An 18516-nucleotide genomic window follows, 5' to 3' on the forward strand; every position below is an offset into this window, starting at 1 on the left:
GCGACATATGATGTAGTTCAAGATAAATGCAGCAATTTATTTTCCTGTGATATTTATGAGAGGTATTGCCTCAATCCATTTTGTGAAATATTTTGTAGGTACAAGAATGAATTTGTGACCATTAGATGAAGGAGGATTATCTTTCCTACTAGATCAAGACCCCATTGGTAGAAAATCCAAGATGTTGCCAAAGCATGAAGTTCTTGTGCTGGTGCATGAATCAAATTTCCATGGATCTGACATTGTTTGCAAGTTTTATCTATTTGAAAAGAATCTCGTTCCATAGTTGGCCAATAATAGCCCAAGCATAGGAGTTTTTTTGAAAGGGTAAGACCACTTGAATGAGTGTCACAAATGTCATTATAGACTTCATTTAAGGCCTTCTCAGATTCTTCTTGCTCGAGACATCTTAAAAGAGTACCGTCTAGACCTCGTTTAAAAAGGGTATCCGCAACAAGAGTATAATGGGAGGATTGGCAGATGAAATTTCTCTTTTGGTTCTTTGACAAGTCAGGAGGGAGGATATTATCTTTCAGGTATGTATAAGTTTGGCCATAGCGGGAGGAATAATGCCTAGCAAGGTGACAGATAGTTTGGGAATCGGGACAATTATGTGCAGGGTAAAACAACTCTTCCACCAAGAATTCATAACGCTCTTGATTTTCCTATGTCTGAAGTAGAGAAGCAAGTGTTGCCATGGCGTCTTCTTCTTTGTTGTCATTCCTTGGAATCTTCTCAAAAGTTATTTCAACAAAGTATTTTTTGACACCATCAACCATCTTCTTATAAGGAATTAGCTTTTCATCCTTTGTTTGTAATCATTGTTGATTTGATTGATGATGAGTTGAGAGTCTCCAAAGACCTGAAGTTGTGTAATGTTCCATTCTATGGACATCTTTATTTCTATGACCAAAGCTTCATATTTTGTTGTATTATTGGTGCATGGAAAGCTTAATTTGTACACTTTTGGAATTGTATGACCTTGTGGTGTGATGAATAGAATTATTTCTCCTGATCCATGTTGTGTATATGAACCATCAAAGTACAATTTCTATGCCTTTGTGGTGACCATTAGGATATCAGCATCAGGAAATTCAATGTGTAAAGGACGATCATCTTGAAGTGGTGCCTATGTGAGTTGGTTTGAAATGACTTTCCCCTTGATAGCTTTTTTGTCCACATACTCAATATCAAACTAACTTAGGATCATGATCCATTTTGCTAATCTTCCTGTTAATGTTGCCTTGCTGAGTAAATACTTCAATGGATCAATTTTAGCAATCAACTTGATGGAGTGAGATAGTAGATAGTGTCTCAATTTTTGAGAAGCAAATACTAATACCAAGCATGCTTTTTTTGTTGGTGAATAGGTGAGCTTCTATCCCACTAATATTCTATTGATGTAGTAGATAGCTCGTTCTTTTCCTTCATTATCCTGTTGTGCGAGCAGAACTCCTAATGATACTTCGGTGGCTGATACATATAGTAACAATGACTTTTCTGGAATTGGTAACATTAGGACGGGTGGTTGCATGAGATAGGCCTCAATGAATGTGCCCTCACATTGATTATCCCATTTAAAATTAACATTCTTGTGCAATAGATGAGTAAATGGTTGACATTTATCTGGTAGCTGAGAAACAAATCTTCTGATTGACTGCAGTCTACCTTGGAGTGATATGAGTTGACTTATATTCCTGGGAGATGCCATTGCCATGATTTCTTTGACCTTGGCTGGATCTACTTTGATACCTCTAGCTAAAATAATGTATCCCAATAGCTTACCTGAAGTAACACCAAAGGCACATTTATTGGGATTGAGTCGTAGCTTGTATTGTTCTAACCGGTCAAAGATCTTTTCCAGTATTCCTATATGTTCTTCTCTATTGTATAATTTTGCCAATATGTCATCCACATAGTCTTCCATGAATGTATGCATCATGTCATGGAATATCGTTGTCATGGCTCTCTGATATGTAGCACCTGCATTCTTTAGTCCAAATGGCATGACGTTCTAGCAGAAAGTACCCCATGGACATGTGAAAGTTGTCTTTTCCTAATCTTCTGGAGCTATTTTAATCTAATTATATCCTGAGAAATCATCCATCAAAGAAAACATGGAATGTCCCGTGGTTAAATCTACAATGATATCAATATTAGGAAAAGGAAAGTCATCCTTTGGACATGCATTATTAAGATCTCTAAAGTCTATGCATACTCTGATACTTTTATCTGGTTTGGAAACAAGAACAATGTTCGATACCCATTGAGGATATGCTACAGGTCTGATGAATCCTACATCCAATAATTTCTTTAGTTCTACTTTGACAAGAAGAGCGATATGAGGATGCATCTTCCTTAATTTATGTTTAACTAGTTTGGCTCCTGGACTAACATTTAAGTGATGCATAATGAGATCTGGATGCAACCCTGGCATGTTTGCATGTGACCAGGCGAAATCGATTTGCCATCATTTGAAGAAGTCCATATATTGTTGCATTTCTTGTTCTAATAGAGAAGTTGCTGGATGTAGAATCTTTGGTTGCTCTGTTGTCCCAATGTTAACTACCTATGTTTGTTCGATCAATATGGATGGCCTTTCTTGATAGTATTCAGGTAAGGTATCAAATCTCCCATCTTCCAACACCTCGAGGAGGTTTTCACTGTTACATGCGTCCTTTCTTTTTACTTTTTCTCGGTATAATGTTGCCAATAAATGGTTTTTAGCATTAGACCTGATATTGTTTTCTTTATTTCACTTTTGCGACTAGGAGATTTGGCACCCACTTGACTGGAAAATGTGTTGTTGAAATTCTTGGTGAAAGTTGTTGCAGGTTCGATTGCATTAAGTTATAAGGATATGACATGGCCATTAGGAAAGGTATCAATGGCAGTATGTCTTTCATTTTCCTAGTCAATAAGTTCAGGATGGATTAGAGGTAAGGGGTCCTCAAGTTGAGATGCTTCAGAGGTATTAAGGGTCATGATAGAGATGAAAAAGTATTCAAAATGTATTTCAATGTCTAGCACGATACTCTCATCAGAATGACCTTTTTGTCACTATTTTGATATTGGGAGTATTTTCCTTTTGATCCATTGATTTGTCAGGTTTTCAATGTCTTGTTGGTTCCTTAGGGATATTTTTCTAAGGGTTTAGGATTCTGCACTTCAAAATTTTGCATATGTGAAGGTATTCCCTTATGTTTCCTTATTACCTTTTTCCACCTAAGTGGAAGGGTCAGTCCGTCATTAGAAAGGGGCCCCCCTTTTTAGTCTGGCTTTAGGTGGGTTTAATATTTCTTTAATTTTTTGCCTTTTTCCTAAGTTTTGATTTCCTCATCGGGTGTTAATGTGCCTGCAAGTTCCAAAATAATCAATGGTTGTCGCCACTCCGCAAAGCGAAGGTGCCTGAAGTTTACCCTTCGCGGAGTATCAACTAAATGGTGGGACCTACTTCTTTGAAGGTTACGGGTGTTAATGTGCCTACAAGTTCCAAAATAATCAATGGTTGTCACCACTCCACAAAGCGAAGGTGCCTGAAGTTTACCCTTCGTGGAGTAGCGACTAAATGGTGGGACCTGCTTCTTTGAAGGTTACGGGTGTTACTGTGCCTACAAGTTCCAAAATAATCAATGGTTGTTTCTACTCCGCAAGGCAAAGGTGCCTGAAGTTTACCCTTCATGGAGTAGCAACCGATGAGCTGGCGATCCTGGTGGCAATGAGATGGCGGGTCCCGCTAAGGTAGCAATGATGGAACAGGCTACGTGGCAGACCAAATGGAAAGAATAGGAGGTCTGCACGAGGAAAAGGAAGTGATCCAATCACCAAAAAGTGCACATGGCGGTCATGAGATGGAAACAGCCAAACTCTTGAACAAATAAGTGACTGACATGTGGATACATCTGGTAGAAGTTTGCAAGCGAGTGGAGTAACATGAAGGGCCCACTTTCAAAGTTAAGGTGTTTAAAGGTCGGGCAGGTTCAATGGTGATCAGTGGTTGTCGCTATACCATAGAGGGAAATAGCTCATCCATTAAGCTTGCAAACCAGCGACAAACCGCTGGTGGCCACGGTTAAGTTAAAATTGTAAAGGTGAACGATCACAGTGAGAAAAGTAAAGACAGAGCATGTCCAGGATCCATCAGCGGTTGTCGCTATACCACAAGAGGAAGTTGCACGAGTCTTAAGCTTGAGAATCAGCGACAAATCGCTAGCAACAGTGGCTAAGGTCGAGTTTAAAAGGTAGGCAGTTGCAGTGAATGTAAAGGTCAAGCAAGTAGTTTCCAATCTAACGATGGTCGTTGATCTGCTATGCGAAGATGCATGATGTTTAAGCTCGCGGATCAATGACCAAGCAGTGGGACCCATTTTAAAGCTGACAGCCTAGGCAAGGTAAAGAGGATGTAAGTTATGCACGATCTGACAATGATCATTGATCCACTATGCGAAGATGCATTATGTTTACCCTTCATGGATCAGGGACCAAAAGGAAAACCATTTGAAAGAATTTTGTTGCCCACTGATGCTAATTTTTGAATTTATGAAAAATTGATTGTTGAAGCATGTCACTTAATTAGCTCTGGTCAAATCCTTAGGTACTGCAATAAATCTTCTATGAGCCAAAGCTTTCTATATGCACTCACAATTCTTGCAGAAAGACCAGAGTGCAGGGCAGAATTTCTCAAATAACAAGTAAGTTTCTTATAATTGTGCTCTATGACTGCCAATCGCTTAGTGTTGCTAGGTTTCTAAATTTTCAGAAAGTCTATTGAATTCTTTTTTAAAAGGGGGATGGTTCTTGAAATGGCACCACAGAGAGAATTCATAGGAAAGGTGAATTACCAAGATAGAGCCATCTGTGATGACTTCCTGGAGTAATTGACTCTATCAACTAATAGTGTAGTAAAATCAAAGGAGCTTGTGCCCAAATCTCCTCACTTGAGAGTTAGCAACGGTTAGTATGACAAAGGCTATTGGCTACAGGATGCCCAGATCGGCATGGCAGGTTTAGGACTCTTCAAGGTTGCTTTCGGTTAGAGAAATTCTATTGCTTTGAACAATAGTATGTGGGAGTTAGATGTAGGAAAACTTATAATGCCTAGGGTTTTCATGGATGTTGACCTCCTAACTCAAAATGCAACCAATTATGACCCCGTTGCCAAGGTTATAAGGAGTGTAAGTGGAGGGGCTTTGACTGAAATTAATGATGATGAATTCAGAAAGGTTTTTAGACTCAGTGAGGTCTCAAACTATTTGGAGCCTATAAATTTCAAAATACTTGCTCAAGTTTATGAAACACAGAGGGATCATCTCAAAAGTGGTCCATTAAAAGAATTCTTTGCAAAGATATGAGGATTGATAGTGGTGGGTCCGAGCACAATGGAGCCCTTCTCCTTGAACTTCTTTACCCTAAGAGCTAAGGGAATGTACTGGTCTCTATGTCAGATTCTTGGAGAGGATGCAGGGACAACCATGCCTACCCATTATATGCTTATGATGGCACAAATTCTAAACCCTTCCCTGGCTATGACTTTTTATTTTTCTCCTTACCTTATTGATACCATTCATGAGGGCTTAATAGGGATAAAGAATGCTAAGGTGGACAGACCTTTTGCATGGTATTCTCTCCTCATGCATATGTTCTTGTCCAAGGGTGCTGATTATTTTACCAATGAGATGGAACTGATGAAAGTGAAGGATGGAGAGGAAATGTCAATACAGTAATGGAGCACTATTCTGTCTTGGGATAGAGAGGATTCTAGTTACCTTAAGTTTGATAGATGTTTCGCATCTAGGCTCAGAATCCTTTTATGTCTGCAAAACCCTAGGATTCCTAAAGCTCTCCTTGAAATCCTCAGGCTGAAAGAGTTTGCTGAAGACCTTAAAATTGTGCACAACTAGGGTGACATCTACTCGTACCCAGTCTCTATTGTTTTTAGAGTTTATGGTTTCATAGGAGCTCCCTATCTGCTCCCTTACCAGGTCCCTTTAAAGATCAGAATTGCAGAGGTTTTGAGACAAATAGGAGGTCTGCAGGAGGCAGAATTAACAAATAAAGGGAGGGGAACTATTTTCCCAACTATCACCCTGGCACATCAGTTTGTAATTACCAAAGGTGGGTGGGTCCATTTTGATAAATTTCTTCAACCATATAAGTTGTCTACTACAATGGTAAGGTTGGCTAACCCAAAGGGTTTTTTCAATGGCATGTTTAAGAAGAAAGTCAAATGTGGAGGTAAGGCCCACCAGTTCCATTTTCCTGAAGATTTGATCAGAAATGAGTTCAATCTAGATGAACAAGAACTAAGGAAGGAAAAGTGGATAGCTTTTAAGAAAGCTCTAGACTTCATCCACCAATTTGATAGTAGCTATGATCCCCTGCCCAGTTTTACTCCTTTTGAGGAATAGGTCAAGTTTTTGATTCTTTACTTTGAAGATTTAATGCAAACTTTAAAGGAGAAAAGGGAGGCTATATTAAATAATGACCTTGAAAAGTTTAAACTTGTCTTAGCCAAGCCTACTTTTGCTAAGACAGTACCCCCAGGTGACTATGTGATGCATAAGAGACCTACATATAATGTGATAATGTCAACAAAGGGTAAATCTCCCTATTCAAAGGGAAAAAGGCCATTAGTAGATGTTGTTGATATCCAAGACTCACCTAAAAGGCAAAGGGCAGGGAAAGAGATACAAACAAATGAGCCTTTATATTCTCCATCTCAATCCCCAATCCATGTGGGAGATGAGCATGCAGTGGCAGAACAATTATTGCAATTAGGAAGTTTTGGGGAGATTGCTTACACTTATGATGAAATGCAAGAAGGAATGCCGAAAGAACCAGCAAGTCCCAAAATGGACTTGACTGTGAAGGAATTTGTAGGCAAAGAATTGGACCCTATCATGAAATAGGCCAGTGAGGAATTTTTGGCTGATAATAATTTTGTTAAAATGGGATCTTTTATGCAATTCATTTGGAGGAAAAACATAGGTCATTTCAAAGAAAGATGTAAAAAGAGGAAAATTGAACATCCTCACAAAGAAGATGTGAAAAAGGAAATGATGACAGAATTTGAGGCCTTCACCCCTGAGCAGGGAAGGGAAATGATAGCAAAAGATGGGGTATTGATTCTTCCTGAGTGGGACATAGCTGATCCATTAATCCTTGATGTTGTTAGAAAAGAAACAAAGCCCTTAGAAGGAATGAATTTTAGCAAGGATCATGTTGCTTTGGTCATGTGGTCTTTGAGAAGTGAAGAAAGCAAGAAGAGAAAAGACTCCTTAGAATCCAGTTACTCAGGAGGCATGATTGTAAAGAGGGTAAAAGACACAGGGTTGGTGGAGGCTGCTAGTACAACTCTGGAGTCTGCAAAATTTGGTGTGGCTGTAGCTAAAAGAGAGGCCAAGGAAAAGGCTGATCTCCAAGTAAAATTGGAGATGATCTATAAGGCTTATAATGAAGTCAAAATTGAAATAGCTAAAGGGGATAGTACTACTGCAGAATTAAAGAATCAGATAGTAGGGCAACATCAAAAAGGTGAATCTTCTACCTTGATGATTGCTTTCTCTCCAACCAAACCTCCATCTGCTATTCCAATCATTGAGTTTCCCCCTTCCCCTATGAATCCCAGTTTCCAATCTACTGAAGCTATCCAGGATGAAATAGAAAAATTTAAGCAGGCTCAGGCTATGTTTGCAAGTAAATATGAGGAGAAGGTGAGAGGCACAATTTTGAAGTTTGCTGACATAGTAGGGGCTTCTATTGTGTATATATACATGAAGAGAGTTTTGAGCATGTTGACTTCTTTAAATGAGGATAAGGTTGTTTTGGAGCCAATTCTAAATAAATGGATGGCTAGGGAAGCGGATTTGTAACTTATGTGCTCATCCCATGAAGAGGAAGATGTTGATGCTACTATTAAACCCACCCATGAGTTGGTGAGAGGTATGTCTAGGTTAGCAGAGGGAAGAGCTAGTTTAGAAAGAAAAACAAACCTGTATAGGAAAGAGTATACTGACCAGAAATTTAAATTATTTCCTAGAGGTTTTGTTATCACAAGCAAGTTAAAAGATTAAGAGATATGGCTTGGTGAGTTAGCCTATAAATTGTCACAACGGATAAATGATGTTATCAATTCAGATGATACATCTTTATTCATTCGAACAATTGAAGAGATTGAAAAGATGAAGTCACATTATGGTTTTTTGGAGGCAGAAGTCAAGCAGTTAAGGAACACTTGGAAAAGATTAAATAAGTTGTAGAAGAAAATTGTTAGTTACTCTTGGCCTAGTGATGACATGTTTAAATAATGGAAAGACAAATATATGATGCAAGAAGCAGAGGCTCAAGAATAGTCAATTGATGTTGCAGCATCGTAACAACCCTCAGGGAGTTACGAGTGAAAACAATTGTAACCTCTTTTGAGAGGGAATTGCAGTTATAACAAACTATTTCTAGGAAATTCGGAAGCTTGTCATATCCATATCATTATAAATGGATACCAGGACTATTGAAGAGGGCATCACAAGAATTTGTAAAGAAACTCTGGCAAAATATATTGAGGGTTTTCTGATATTTTGGAAATCATTCTAAGTTATGTAAGATTTTGATGAAGGACATTAATATACAAATCAGAACATTTTGAGCCCCGACTCATGTTTGTCTTCTTGTATGTGTGATTGATTTACTGGTTTGATTAGATAATTTAAGATTGTTTAATTGAATGAGTTGCAAGGCAATTTGCGAGAATGTTTTAGGTTGTTCTCTCAAGGAGGGAAAGTAAATAAACTTAACTCTTCTCATCGGTAATCAATAATTCTACTTGAATTCGATGGCTAGGTCTAGTATAAGGTGAAATTTTATATATGTAAGGCATGTATAGATTTTATGAAGTCAATGTAATGATCTGTTTGTGAGTTTCCTACTGAGAATTCGTATTTGGTTCTAGGTGACTTTGAAGCCCGGATAAGGCACTGATATAGCTTGTTGAGTTTTATGACCTTCTTGGAGATCAATTGAAAATGTATATGAATCTTTCCTTTATGCTCGGTTATGTATAAGGTGATAGGGTTTGCAGAAGTTGGCACTGGTTTTCTGTGAATTTTCTATCATAATTGTGAAAAGTATTCACAAAAGGTATACCCACGTAAGCTTGATATAGGCTCAAAGTGTAGAAGGTTTTGGTATAAACCTTGTTTTATGTTGTCTTAGACTTCTATTTTCTTGTTGTTCTCTCCATATGCGACAGAGGCTTGAAAATTCTTATACAGAAGATAAGGAAATCAGAAATTGAGAACAACAAAAATGGTGACTCTGTTGGGGAGAGTCATAGTGTAAATCTATATTGCAGATCAATGCTTGTATTGACCGAAAGTTTGTTCAGATTTGTGTGTATTTGGTCCTTATAGCAGGTCATTTTATTCCTGTGTTTTGTTATTTTCTCTGAAGATTCATCTCATTCTATTGTCTCGTGTGAATGATTTGTTGAGCTTAATAATTTCTTATTTTCCCATTTTTGGGTGGTGACTCTGACATAAAATAACCAGTGCTCTTGAATAAGCGTAAGTCATTATAAGGAAACACATACAATGCAGAGAGGGAAAAACACCATGTCATACATGAGGAGAAATCCTCAAGAGACATTGCAAAAGGGATTGCCTGAGCAGTCCCGAAAATGCCAAAAAAGATTAGTTGCACATGAACCATCTAATGCTGCCTAGATACAGAAAAGCAGTCACATGGGTAAGTCTTCTGGAAGACCCATATATGCAAATTCAAATTTTTCTCCCTGTGAATCTGAGCAAGACATCTTGGGTTTTCATGCTGGTTTGTTTGGAAATAATGAATATGTCCAAGTTTTAAATCAGAGAATATCTCATACTAGTATATCTAGGAAGGATAGAAAGTTCTAATATTAAGATGGATTATGTACCAAGGACTATAGATGGGAATATTAGTTTGATTGATATTGATCAAGTCAATATGTCAGATTCAAAAGAGATCTTCCCAAATCCAGATGAAGTATCCCAAGAATTTGAGGCTCTTAATAGAAGAGTTCACCAATTGATCTCTTTAAGAGCACAAAAGGAAATAAATAAAGAAAATAAAACTAAGGCTAAATTGATTGAGAGAGATAGGTTGATAAGGCAGATCGTTGATCTTGAATTGTTCACCCAAGAGAAAACCAAGAAAGAGGAGGAAGGTTCGGTCATAAGGGAAAACCTGATAGCAAAGACCAACCCTGCACATAACAGCCTACTAGAATTAGCATTGACAAAGGAAAACAAAAGTGCATGGAAATTGGGTCTGGGTCTAAGACTACAAAAGAAATCTCTCATCGGTTGTCTGCACACCATATAGAGATAGAAAGAATGAGGAAAGAAAAGGAAGATCTGCAAAGGAAATTGGAGAGAGCTGAATTAGAAGAAACCAATAAAGAAGTCAAAAGAAAAATTGATTACTTAAAGGCCCCTCCCATAATCTTTCCTTCAATAGACCCAAATAAGCCACCACCTCAGCATGTCTCACATCCTGTAGTGAAAATTCAGTCAACTTTACCTGTGGGTATTGTTCCAGTAAATCGAGTTCCTATTACAAATCAATATAACCAAGTCCCTTTAACACATGGTACTAATATGAGAATGAACATGGGTAATAATCTTGCTGGTAACCAGTTTGAAAGAAGACCCATTAATCTGGACTTGTAAAGACAACTTTTCTTTGAGGGAATCCCGAGATACCCAAACCATGTTCCTATTGAATTGAGGGATAGGCTTCAAAAATTTGTCGGCAACAATGTCGTAAGTGCAGAGGACCATTTAAAGTCTTTCAGTGATATGATATATGATTATGAAATTGCTAACGAAGATGTTATCATGAAATTGTTTGTACAGTCTCTGGTGGATGATGCAAGGGATTGGTACAGAGGCTTACCTATAAATAGCATCAGTTCTTGGGAAGAATTTAAAAACTTCTTCCAAGAGCAATATGGTGATAAAACCAATGTCAGTTTTATGCTAAATGAATTCAACAACATCAAGAAGTCTGATAATGAAGTTGTCATGGACTTCAATGCAAGGTTTCAGAAGGCAATGCATAGGTTGTTTCAAGTAATGAGATTAGATGAAAATGTGTGTTTACTTACTTACTATAATGCTTTTGATCCTAAAATGGCTTACATCCTCAGGGATAAAAACCCACATAGTTTAAGAGATGCTTTTATAATTGCTATAAATGTAGAAAGTAATAGGAAAGCATCTGGGAAAGTGGGAAGGAGGAATGATGGTAGACTGTGGAAAGAGCCAACGCCTCAATGAAATAAAGCTCCTAAGGAAGAGGATAAAATTGAAAAGCTTATGATTGCCATCAAAGATCTTACTACCAAAGTGAGTAAAAATGACAAACCTCACTACAATTGGCAAGATAGGCCTCCTAGACTACATGATGTACCATATAATACCACTTGGAAGGATGGTAAACATGTCCAAGATAAGCCCAAGAACACACATAACCAAGATACACCTAACCCCTTGAAGGGTGGGAATGTGCATAATATGGAAAATACTCCCTAGTGTACAACTTGTGATGGGCCACATTCTCCTTATCAGTGTGTTGTGGCCCAGGCGTTAAATGAATCTATGAAGGGTGATGGTGAGTTGAGATATCAGAATGAGGATAGGCTTGTTGTCAATGTGTTTGAAACCATTGTTGAAAGTGATGATGAGTCCTCAAAAAGTGAAGCTAGAGGGTATGATGTACTGAGTGACAATGAAGGTTATCAAGGTCAGCTAACAATTGACTGGCACCCCACTTTGAATATGGTGACAATCGAGGATGAAGAAGTTCATCTCAGAAGGCCCAGTGAAGAAGAGGTCAAAAATCTCACTAAGGCTGCTATAGCCAAAGCCAAACATAACTACAATTTGAGAAGAAACAAAAGGGATGGAGATTATGGGGAGCCTACTTCTATGTTCATGAAAGAAGTGTCTCAAAAAAAGATGGCAGGCAATAACGCTTCACCCAAAGGTGACCCTGCAAAAGAAGATAGATCCAAAGATGTGGCAAAGAATGCAGATAATAGTACTACTGGCACTTTACAAGGGACTGATGTAGCTAAAAAGGCAAGTCAGCCAAAAATAGAAAAGGTTAAAACACATACTGAGTCAATCGTTAACTCCACATTTGATATGACTCGGGCTTTAACCCAAATGAAAGTTACAGTGCCATTGGTAGAACTGTTGAAAATAAAAGAGCACGGAGAAGCTGCTCTTTCTTTATTTTCTAATATATTAGATAATAATGCATCTTCACCTGTAGATACCGAGAAGGATGAAAAGGATCAGGTATAGCAGACTCCAGAGATATATGTCAGAACAACAATTACTCAAGAACCTTCCCAGGTTGATCTGTTTTATGTAACCTTATTAGTCAATAATAGGCTAATTAAAAATTGTATAATAGACTCCGGTGTTGCTACAAATGTGATGCCATATGGTGTCATGAAAGAATTGGGATTATCAGTGAGTATTGTGTATGGGAAATGATATGCCATGGACAATAGAGAAGTACATGTGGTAGGTACAATGAGGGATGTAGAGGTAAAGATAGCAGCATTTCCTGAAGCAACTTATAAGATGGATGTCATAGTAACTTACACAAAACCCCATTATGGCATGCTATTATCTAGACAATGGGTTGCAATAGTTGGAGGAAACATGCAATTAGATCTTTCATATGCAACAATCCCAGTAAATGGAAGCCAGGTTAAGTTATATAGAGAACCATGTGCTCCTAGGGTAATTGAGAAGATAGACCCTGATATGTTGAATTATATGATTGATGTGGACCTTGACAATTTCAGAGTACAGCCAATTCAACCTCAACTAAAAAATACTAATCCCATTGTCAATGAATTGGAATCTCAACAAGAAGGCTTGTGGCATATGTACTTTGATGGAGCTTGCTCGAAAGAAGGATCTAGAGTAGGAGTGCTTTTTGTGTCTCCATCAGGTATCACTTTCAAGTATTCTTTTCTATTGGCTTTCAAATGTACAAACAACACAGCTGAATACGAGGCCTTATTATTGGGGCTGGAAATTCCTAAGAAACATGACATTCAGTTGTTAAAAGTATTTGGGGATTTAGAACTGATAGTTTGCTAAATAAAGTCAAGATATGCATCAAAAAATGACCGTTTGAAAAGGTACAAACATGCTGTGTGGGATGTAATTGAGTATTTTAATGCATTTTCTATTGACTGGATCGAAAGATCTAAAAATATCATGGCAGACTTCTTGGCTAATGATGCATTAAGGAATGATGATGTAACATTGACCAGTGTATCTACAGTTGAGATTAAAGCCAGACCTGTTATTCCAAATAATGTGTATAACTGGTAGGTATTTGAAGATGACGATGACATACTGAGATTTGTACAATGCATTGATGAGTATGATGGATAGAAGATCGATTGTAATGCATTGGTAGAGGTGGTAGATGACCAAGAGACCGTATTTGGGAATGACATAGTTCAGCTATAAACCAATGAAATACCTAAAGGACTGGTTGAGTTGGAAGGTATTTTTAGTTATAATAGTAGTCATTTACATCAAAAGTCAACCACCAGATTAGAGGAGTTGGAAGAAGTGAACTTAGGGACAGAATCATCCCCTAAATTGGTATATATTGGGAAGAACTTGGCTCCTCACATTAAAGCCAACCTCATTAAATTATTAAGGAAGTATAAATATGTTTTTGCTTGGTCTTATGAGGACCTAAAGGCGTACAGACAAGATCTATTTCAACATGAAATTCCTCTGCATCCAGATGCTAAGCCTTTTTGACAGAAGCAAAGACCTATCAACCCCCTTTTGGAGACCAAGATGCAACAAGAGTTAACCAAAATGAGATAAGGGGGGATTATTAAGCCTATAATACATTCCTCATGGGTGTCCAACTTAGTCTCAGTCAAGAAGAAGAATGGGGACATACGCCTTTGTGTTGATTTCAAAAATTTGAATATTGCCTCATTGAAAGATAACTATTCTTCTCCAAATATGGAGGCTATGTTGCAAAGAGTAACTGGGTGTGACTTGTTGTCCATGATGGATGGGTTCTCAAGATACAATCAAGTATTAGTGAAAGAGTCCGAACAATTTAAGATTGCCTTTACTACCCCTTGGGGGACATATGTTTATGTGAGAATGCCATTTGGCCTAAAGAATGTCAGAGCTACCTTTCAGAGAGCGATGGATGTGGCTTTTAAAGAATTTAATAACATCATAATGGTAGTTTACCAGGATGATTTAACATGCTTCTCTAAGAAAGTAGATTATCATTGTGGTTATTTGGAAAAGTTTTTTTATAAGGCCCTGGAGTTTGGTGTGTCATTAAACCCAAATAAATGTCATTTTGCAGTCACTGAAGGGAAGTTACTTGGGCATATTGTCTCCAAAGAAGGAGTTAGGATAAACCCTGAAAGGATTGAGGCTATAAATAATTTACCTAAGCCAAAGAATGTCAAAGGAATTCAGTCCTTTCTGGGCAAGGTAAATTTTGTTAGAAGATTTATTGCTAACTTTGTTGAAATTGTGAAACCTATTGTCAAATTACTAAACAAGGATGCAAAGTTTGCTTGGACTAAAGAGGCTACACAAGATTTTGATAAGGTTAAGAAGGCTATTCAGGAGGCACCTCTGTTGAAATCCCCTTACTATAGTAAGCCTTTCTCATTATTTTCCTTTGCTTCTTATCTTACAGTAGCAGTAGTTTTGCTTCAAAAAGAACATGAGGGATATGAACACCCAATTGCTTTTTATAGAAAATCCCTACAAGCTGCTGAGTTGAAATATGAAATCATGGAGAAGAAAGCATATGCTCTAGTCAAGGTTGTAAAAGCATTTAGACCATATCTGGTAAATGCAAAAATAGTTTCTTATGTCTCACATGCAATTGTTAAGGACATTTTATCTCAGTCTGAGGTTACTGGCAAACGGTGCAGGTGGATAACTCGAATACAAGAGTTTGATTTAGAAATCAAGATCACTAAACTGGTAAGGGGACTAGGCCTTGCTAAGTTGATGGCTAAATCAAATTTAGTTGATGTTGATGTCAATAATGTTGAAATTGAGGAAGTCCTAGTTACTAGTATTGAGAGACAACCTTGGTACTCAGAAGTAGTACATTTTCTGAGAGATGCAACTTATTCAGAAGGGATGAGTCAGAGTCAGAGAAGGTCATTGAAATTGAAGTCTCAAAAATATGTCCTTATTCAAGGGGATTTATATTGGAGAAACAAAGATGGGGCATTGCTAATGTGTTTAGACGATTCCCAAGCTTGAAGGATGTTGACTGAAATGCACAATGGAGTATGTGGAGGTCATTACTCAGCCAAGACCACAGCTGGTAAAATAGTTAGGGCTGGTTACTAATGGCCTACTTTTTTTAAAGATGCCCATGAGCATGTTCAGAAGTGTGATCCATGCCAAAAAAATTCTGCCAAGTTAAAGTACGAAGGAGCTTTGCCCCTTAACCCAGTTACAGTGGAAGCCCCTTTTGTCTAGTGGGGCATTGATTTTATTGAGGAGATCGTAGAGAAGTCAGGTAGAGGTCATAGGTGGATCATGGTGGCTACTGATTATTTCACTAAATGGATTGAGTCTATACCTACTAGAAGGGCAACCAGTAAAGTTGTCATTGAGTTTCTGATTGATAATGTGATAACACGGTTTGGTGTGCCTGTAAAACTAATAATGGATAATGCTATGAGTTTTAGATCAGAGGAATTCACTGAATTCTATGATAGCCATGGAATTATCATGTCATATTCTTCACCATACCATCCACAAGGTAATGGCCAAGCAGAATCCAACAATAAAAGCCTTTTGAATATTATCAAGAAAATTCTTGAGCAGAATAAAAGGTCTTGGGATCAAAAACTCAAGTTGGCCTTATGGGCTGACAGGATTACTGTGAAGAAAGCAATCGGTGCGTCATCATTTGAACTAGTTTATGGAACACAGACTAGGGTACCAGTTAATAATCTTCTCCCTGTATACAAATTCTTACAAGCTGAGGAATTAGAATTGTCAAAACCCATGGAAGACAGAATGGTTCAAATGGTGAAAATGGAAGAAATCAGAACTTTGGCTCACAAAAGAAACTTGAAGCTCCAATTACAGTCCAAGTATCTTTTTGACAAGAGAACCACATGTTGGACCCTTAAAAATTTTAATTTTTAAGGTTCCAGACTCATACTAGGAAGCAAATCTCTCTCTGCAATTATTTAGATCAAGTATCTATTCCACTCTGAGTTCCCTGCAACTTACTTTGATGCATGAACAAGGTGGTCGATTTCCAGGTATGTATATGGTTGCAAATATGGAATCAAACCAGGTACGCCTTTTTGAACCATAACTTCTTCTCATCTGAACTTTGTTATGTCAAATTAATTATTCCTCTGTATTTTATGTATATATGAGGACCTATGTTTCAAATTTCAAATTCATACGATATCATTTGATATGTTTTATGAGGCTAATCTAAATACAATTTCTTCAAACTTGCAATATACAATTTCAAAATTTTGTCAAAATGATTATAGTAGAATACTAATAAATTTCCTTTTGCAGGAGTATCGTGCTGAATGAATTATGAAAGCCATTTTATTTATATTTTATAATTATTTTTCTTCGGTATAATATTAATTAGGAAGTGTTTAATTTTGAATATTATATTTTTCCTCCAATTAATATTATAGTATTTAAAGTATTTGTGTTACATGAAATAAAAGATTTTACGTTTGAGCAAATCAAATGATCAAATACTTTATAGTTGGTAGAAGGAAGTAAAAAGTTTTTATCTCAAAAGGTGAAATATTAAATCATTTTTTTAAATAAATGATTGGGATACATTGGGGCCCGATGAGTAAAAGCCATCGAGTATCGGCATATGCATTTGAGAGCCCTCTCGATCCCCGATAGGCCGGCCAGGCCATTGTTGTACAACGGGTTGACAATGAACAATATATTCATTAATAAACAACATATACATGTTTCCTTAATAACCTATTGAGTGCTCAAGCTGAAGTATTATAGAAGCTCAACAAATATTAGAGAAGCAGAGAGGCTACGATGAGAAGTATCACCAACAGCAGCAAAAGTTCATTCACGTTTTTGCAATTTAGGCCATTTTTGAGTGTCGGTAAGCTCAAAAATGGCCCAGATTTGAAAGTGATGACCTGAAACATTTCAATAAAAAATATATATTGTTTTATCCTTAACAAAATGATTTTTGATTTGTTAGTATATCTTACTATTTTTTTATTTTTTTTTTGTGCAAGATGTTACTCATGGGAAAAATTAAATTTCTAGGCACATTAAGGAGCATGGAGTATATCTTAAGCAAGTATACTTTTGATTTACAATAAGATTACATTTTGCATATAAATAAATGATTTTAAAATATATTTTTACAAAAGAGCAGGGAGAGGGAGTTGAACACTCAACCTCTCAACCCGACCTTCCTAACTACCCATACCTACCCTCCCCTTTTACCAATTGCTCTATTGTATTATTTGAAAATGTTTGTCAGGGTAAATTAGTATGGATAATAATTTGCAAATATTTCCACAATTCCCAAGATAATGTATTTTTATCAAGCGGAGGTAGGTATGTTTTAATCATTTGCTTTTGATTTATTAAGTTAAAAGGTAAAATTAATTTCAAGAGGTTATTATGGCAACTTTCTTGTTACTTTGGAAATTATTCAAGTGAAAGTAAAAACACTCTCAAATCTTTAATATCCTTATTTGAATGTTTACTCAAGAAGTTTCCATTTACTTTATTCTGCATGGGGAAAATATTATCAATGATTTAATTAAATGTATCCCTATGAAATAGGAACATATGACCTATCAAGCTAGTTGATTTTTTTTTTTTAATGTTTTGTGCAAGATACTATAGGCAAAAATTATATTTCTTGGGTGCATATTAACAGGAAGTATCCCTTACTCAAGAAATTCAATTTAATGTTTTGATATTATAATTTGATGATTTTCAGGAGCACCTTGGTAAAAGAAATCTTGTTTACAACATTTGATACAATAATAATAGTTTTCAATATTATCTTTTGAAATTACCTTTTGAGAGGTTATAAAGGGATATATTTTATCACAAAGGAAGTTATATTTTATAAGTTCTTTTACCATGGTTAAATCTTTAATTTGATGACCTAATAAATTTTAGCATTTTGATATTATCATTTGATCATTTATATTTTTCACCCTAAGTGAATAAAATGGAACATGTATATATTAGGGTTGATTTTATGCAAGATCAAAACATGATTATTATTATTTTAGAGAAAATGTATTTTTACCATAAGTAAAATGATGAAAAGCATTTATTTATTTAAGTGATCCTTCCATATGCATTTTATTTTCCCTAAGTTTATAAATTGAATATATTTATTAGGGTAAATTATTTAAATCATATAGTTAATGGTTTGATTGGTTTTTTGCAA

This window comes from Cryptomeria japonica, chromosome 4 (assembly GCF_030272615.1).
Source record: "Cryptomeria japonica chromosome 4, Sugi_1.0, whole genome shotgun sequence".
Classification (NCBI taxonomy): domain Eukaryota; kingdom Viridiplantae; phylum Streptophyta; class Pinopsida; order Cupressales; family Cupressaceae; genus Cryptomeria; species Cryptomeria japonica.